Below are 6,745 nucleotides of genomic sequence, written 5' to 3'. Positions count from 1 at the left end.
ACTGCCCCTGCATCTCAGCCCAGCTCCACCAACCAGCCCTGACAACAACAAGAAGGATAAATGTTTACCAAAGGGTGGCAAACATGTGAGTTGGGGCACTGTCATGGAGGTGTTCATGGGCGGGCACACAGTGGTGTCAGCTGAGGTACAGAGCTGACCTTGCCTCACTCCTGCCCTCCCCGAGAGGTCTCTGTCTCTGAAGATAACAAGGGAATGATGTTTGTTATCATGCTGGAAAAGCAAAACAGCCTTCATGCTGTCACCTCCCTGGGGTCAGCAGAGCCAAAACCTTTGCTCCCAGTTGGCGCCGACTCCCAGCTCCACATACTGGATGGGAGGGCACAGGAGCCTTGGAAACACAGCCCCCACAAAGGATGACAGCTCTGCTCAGCTGCCCCTGACCCACCATGGGACTGGGGGGAGATGATGTTCGCTATGTAAAGGGGAGATATTCGGGTTTTTCACAGATGCTGAATGCCACGTTAGACCCAGATGCTATATTCAATCAGAAATCACACACCAACACAGTAACCTTTCCTAGTAAAGCACTGCACCCACTGCTCATACTGCATCCACTGCAGAGGTGCCAGTTGTGGTGGGTGAAGGGCATCAGCTCTTCCCCTTAATTCTGACCTAGCAATTGCTGAAGGAATTCAGTGGCCAAGTTGATACCAAACCAAAGGATACCAAAGGATCCTCTTATAAAAGTGACAACACTGCCAGACTTGTTTGAAGTCCTGCACAGGATTTGCAGCAGCAGTCACCTTTTACCTGCTTGTTAAATAATGTCCTTGCAGCTGCCAAGTCCTTCTTGCACAAGGAGCTCTGTCCTGCAGACACCTTTAAATCCAAACTTTTTCAAGCCAGGTTTTGTATCACCACTTATATAACACCTGAAGTTGCCAGGGCTTGAAAGGCAGTCTACGAAGTCTCAAATGTGTGGAATAAACAGCCCCATAAAGCCACATTCCTTTATTTTGAGGGTTTCCTGTTGCTCGTGGTTGGTGGGGTTAGTAGAGATGAAGGGGAGTAATATGACCTTTTCTTACCATTTCTATCCTTGAACACTGAGCTCAAAGTGGCTTTCAATGTTGGATGTAACCATTAGGACCTGAAGGAACAGCATGAAGTTGTGTCAGGGGATGTTTAGGTTGGATATGAAGAAAATGAACTGTACCCAGAAGGTGCTGGGCACTGGAACAGGCTCCCCAACAAAGTGGCCGCAGCACCAAGCCTGACAGAGTTTGAGGCGTGTTGAGATAATGCTGTCAGATGCACCGTGTGATTTTTGGGCTTCTCCTGTGTAGGGTTGGGAGATGAGCTTTGATGGTCCTTGTGGGTCCTCCCCAGTTCAGGATATTCTATGATTATATGATTTCTTGACCAGCACAACCACATTTGCACAGCAACCCTCACCAGGCTCAGCTGAGCTTCTCCTCCCTCTGCCCCACATCAACAGAAATACTCCCACTCAGGCTAACCCAGCAGTCTTTGCATGGCTGAGTAAAATCACTTTGGTAGGCTGGTTCTGGCTGCCATGTTTCCCATTCATCATCTCTGCTCCAACTGGGATATTGCCATACCAAAATAGGCTGCCAAAACAGAAACTTTCTGCCCAAACCAAGGTGGCCAAATACAAACTAGTTCCTGTTAATAACTCCCAACCATGGATATACCTCAGGGCAGACCCAAGCCTGTTGGTTTTTTCTCCTCCTGTTGTCACTTTGAAGTCCTCTGGAGACCTGAACAGAATGAGAGTGGCTGACCCTTGTCCTGCTGCTGTGGAAAATGGGGGCTCAGCATTGTAAATCCAGGTTAGTGTTGGCAAAGGTGCTGGTGGGCTGCTGCAGACAGACCCCAGAAAGCAGGTTAACCTGTCAGCAAAGGAAACAAATTTCAGCCTAAACTATGCAGCAGATATAAATATGTAGATGTTGAAACAAAAGTCACTGCCTGAACTTTTTGATATAGTAGTACAGGAAAAAGAAATCTCCATTGTTTCTACCTTCCACCAAGCTGCCCTCGTGCCAAGGGCTGAGATGGTGCATCTTGGAGTGCTGGGACAGCAGTGCTTTACCAACCCATTAACCAATGTGCATCAACCCAAATCACTCATAAATCCTCATAAACCCACATGTATGAACACAAATCCCTCACAGAGCTGCATGCAAAGGTCAGGACTGGCCTTGACCCCCTTCTGTGTCCTTAATTCCCACCCAGGGCTGTCTGACAGATGCCAGCACTAACACCTTCTCCCTACAAGTTACGTACCTTTGGCTGGGATCACCTTTTAGGGGAGGTCTATCGTGACTCAAAGCACTTTTATTACAAATCCTGGGCTGAGCCCAGCTTTTCCAAGCTGGAAGGTGAGACACATCATGTGCACAGCTCACTGGTGACCTGCTGCCTCAACTCTCTTTACTGTTGCATTTATAGGATTCCTTCCCTCCCTCCACAACTCTGGGGTCTTGAAAACCATCTCCCCTTCCCATAAATAACTGGGAGATCCATCATCAAAGCAAGAAAATGTGGAACCTTCTTACTGGGTGTTAATGAATCAAATTCTCATATATAAATTATAAAGAGAGGGTTTCCACCTTGGTTTTTGGACGTGGTATTTCATGGACTCAACCATATTTCAGTGGCAGTTTCCTTACTCCTGCCCCTGCCCTGCTTCATGTCACGGTGGCACCAATTACACTGCAGCTGTAAGATGGGTATTGTCACTATTAGTAATTGTATTCACTGGCTCCATATAAAAATATCAGTACAGGAACATGAATGATTTGTGTAATGATATATTTGCTGTTATTAGGACCTAATATGTTATGCCTGTAATCACATACTATGCCCCATATAATAAGCTTGGAATTGCTGTGTAAATTTTGGGAAATTGCAGAAAACTATGCTACAAACAGGTCCCCCTAGACCAAGTTCAGCATTCACTACCAGGAAATAACCATTATTAAAAGCTCTGCAATAGACAAACCAATAGACTAAGAGCTAAAAGCCTTTTGATATGTAGCAGCAATGAAGAGAAACAAATAACCAGTGCAGGAGAGCAAGAGAAGGACCAGTCCAGGTAGTGTCATCCCTGAAGAATATTTCTTCTAGCTCTGGTTTCAGGAATACTCCAGCAAAAGGCCAAGGAACTTCCAGTGGGTGCAATGTGAGCTGCAAGTGGCATAAACCCATTCAGATGCAACTGTTTCAAAGGATTTAGAAGCCATGCTCCTCATTACAAAGGAAGTTAAAATGCTCACATCTAAATTAAAAGTCTGCCAGAGGTCATTACAGCTTAATGCATAGTCAGGCTTTTCTGAATCAGCAGGAACATTGACATTGATTAAATTTATCCTCTCCTTCACAGGCTCAAGAGCTTTTCCAGATTTCAATGCTTTTTTTTTTTTTTTTTTTTTTTTTTTTTTTTTTTTTGGTGAAGCTGATCCTTCCCGTCCTCACTGCAGTATCTGCACATCTTCCATCTAAAATCAACAGCCATGGCATGGTCCCTCATGGGCTCCTTGCAGTTGTGAGAGTTTCTGCTGAGGATGGGACGTGATGGGAAGAAATGAGATCAGCCACTTTTATGGCCCAGTGAACAGTTATGGGCTTCAAGGGCTCTCTCATGGTCATGAACCTCTGAACAATTTCTGATTGTTCAAATTTCACTGCAGCCTTCCAGCTTCGTCATCTGCACTGCCAACTTCTATTAAGGTTCCATTAAAAGGCAATGAAACACAGGGCCTTTTACAATACCCTTGACAGAACAATTTCCCTTTCTGGATACAGTAAAAATTTTCAGCCAAAAATACAACTTTTTGGTTAAAAAAAAAGGAAAAAATAAGAGTGAAAGAGAGACAATTTCAAGCAGATCAAAATATGTCATAAAATGCTGTCAGATTGTCTCAGCCAGAAAAAACAATCTAGAAAAGACTAATTTTCAAACCAAAACATTGATTTTTCTCTCTGCCTATCATAATTACATTTATTTCCACTTGCTTATGAAAAGGCCTAGGTATCAGACAATATTTCATTTTGTGTAGGGCTAAGTGTTATATTCAGATCAAAGTGTTTTCCACAACACTTTGTCATTGATAGCTATTTGGTAATTTAATTTTACTGTTATTAGTGTACCTTTTCCTTCAAGGATCACTTTAAGTGTAACCACACTTAGCAGCAGAGAAGGACAAACGTTGCCCTCAAATATAACCAATTGCATTCAGGCAAATCTGATTGAATCAAAACATGCTATAAAAGTTAAGGGCTGGGGGGATATAAAATTTAACCCAAAGTTACACATAGAATAAGATTGTCTAAGACACTGCTTCAAAATTTTAACCCACAACACGCCAATAACTTATAAAAATGGTGTCCTTTTGTATCAATATTGAAACAAGTGTGATTTGAGAGCATCAATGTGCTTGATCTCTCTGAAGCCCAAGAGATTTCTCATAGCATTAAACACAAGAAACCACTTTGGTATCCCAGTGACAGTGTCAGGGATGGGTTTTGTACAAGAAAAGATCATTTACTTCAAACACTGGTAGGTATTAAAATTGACGTTCTGTCCCCATAAGCATGTTCACTCTGATAAAATCATGGAATCATAGGATCATTAAGGTTGGAAAAGATTATCAAGATTATCAAGATTATCAAGCAAGATTATCTAGCCCAACTTTTTCCCAAATACCAACATGAGCCATATCACAAAATGCCACACCTACTTGTTTTCTGAACACTTCCAGGGATGGAGACTCCACCACTTTCCTGGGGACCCTATTCCAATGCTTAACCACTCTTTCACTGAAGAACTTTTTCCCAATATCCTGGCCCCCAGCCCAAATACATAAGAGAGTATAAACCATGGGCTTAAGTTTAGAAACAAAGCAGAAGATCCCATTGCTCTATCCCTTTCCATGATATGCATTTTAATAGTACATAATTCATTAATTACACCATAAATCCCTCCTGGGCTTGCTGTACAGAGGAAAACAAGAGAGTTGTTTTGGAAGAAGGCGGAGAGGGCTGAAAGTGAGACAAGCTGGCAAGACCCATGGACATCCTTGAGCCAGTAGAAGAGAGAAAGGAGCTGTGGGGTGAGCAGGGCCCCAAGCAGCCAAGGCAGAGAGGGGTAGAGCTGTCCCACCTCATTGGTAGCACACACTGGAGCAACCCCAAGGCTGACATGAAATGCTGAGTGGGTGCTCCTTGCAAGAGCAGTGCCTCTTTGGTGAGCTGAAAGGAGCAGACCCTGCACAAAAACACTGCAGAATGGTCATGAGTCCTTCATGAGATGTATGTCTGTTAAAGCTAAAGGAACATTGCAGATCAAGTCTTCACTCTGGAATCTCCTGACTTCTCCACGATGGAGTTTATAGCCTCAGGGTGGCTTAGACATATACTACCTCTGCACTCCAACACTGACCTGAGTTTTACAGACTGCACATTTGCAGGTCTGCAGTTCAAAACTAATTGCTATGACCTCACATAAAATAGTAATAATCAACTATCAATAATACTTTGGGAACTGGGGGAAAAATAAAGGGAAAATGTTCATTCTGAGTAAAACCTGGTGCTGACGGTCAGGAAATTGAACCTTCTGCAAGTATTAGTCACGGGAGCCAAAAACATTGCTGCTGAGTGTTTCTGGGGAGCATATGCTTCATATACTTGAAAGATATTCTTCTATATCAAGTCTTTGTAATTACAGAGACATGGCAAATAAAGGCAGAAATCATAAAGATTTCCTTTTGCTCTGGTAGATAATCAGTCCAGGGTGTATTTATGTACAAGCAGAGAGCTGTCTCCATCCCAGCCTCCCTGCTCCCTGCATCTCCAGGATGCAGTCTGATGAGCAGTTAGCTGGTGTTTCCCTGATGAATCAAGCCATTTGCTGCAGAAACACAAGATGTAGGGCCAATATTTTCAAAAGCTGCCTTTAAAACTCTGGCAGCAATTTCGTGTGGTCATGTTTCCGAGTGTGAAGTTCTCCATGTATGAATGCTTGCACTCAGGATTTATTTGCTTGGACTGCACTCACATCCATGCAGGGAGTATGACCGTGAACACAAAGTTTTCCATGTGCTATCTGCTAGATGGGGGAAAATGGGTTTAAAGGATTAGAAGCTGGGTAAGGACTAGAAATTTGGTAAGGATTTGTAGTTCCAGGGTGGTGTTTAGGGCTGTAGGGCCATCAGTGAATTAGAGGAAAGGAAAAAAATTACATTTACAAACCCAACAGTTTTGCTACATTCATTACTACCTTTCTTTCCTTGCACTTCCCTAAGTGGAGGAGCAGTGTCTTTCTGTGGACACCTGAGAGCACAGCAGCACAAAACACCCTGCACAGATCTGAGAGGTGACTCAGAGCTGGAAATGGTCTGGCCACATCAGCATCATCCAAAATCAAAACTAATTAGTCCTTCTGGGAGCACATCAGCTCCAGTTATGTGATGTTAACATGACATGACCCTGCAATCAGGACCTGAATGGGGACCTGCTGTTTGGGGGTACTAAACCTTTCTGACTTTGCTTGGGGACTCCTTGCACGCCCCTACCTCACACCTCGTTTGTTATCCACTGTGCTTAGAAGGGAAAGGCCACAGCTCAAAGTGAGCAAGAGGTTTGCAATGTGAATTTTTGAATGTTCAGTGATGTGCAGTGCCTCATCCACAGGGCAGGACCACACCACATTGTGCAAGCCAGAAAGATGCCACTTGCCCCAGCCCACTGGAAAATCCAC

The sequence above is a fragment of the Taeniopygia guttata genome, chromosome 4 (genome assembly GCF_048771995.1).
Source record: "Taeniopygia guttata chromosome 4, bTaeGut7.mat, whole genome shotgun sequence".
Taxonomy (NCBI): Eukaryota; Metazoa; Chordata; class Aves; order Passeriformes; family Estrildidae; genus Taeniopygia; species Taeniopygia guttata.
The sequence above is the reverse complement of the archived record's forward strand: the minus strand, read 5'-3'. Positions refer to the sequence as shown.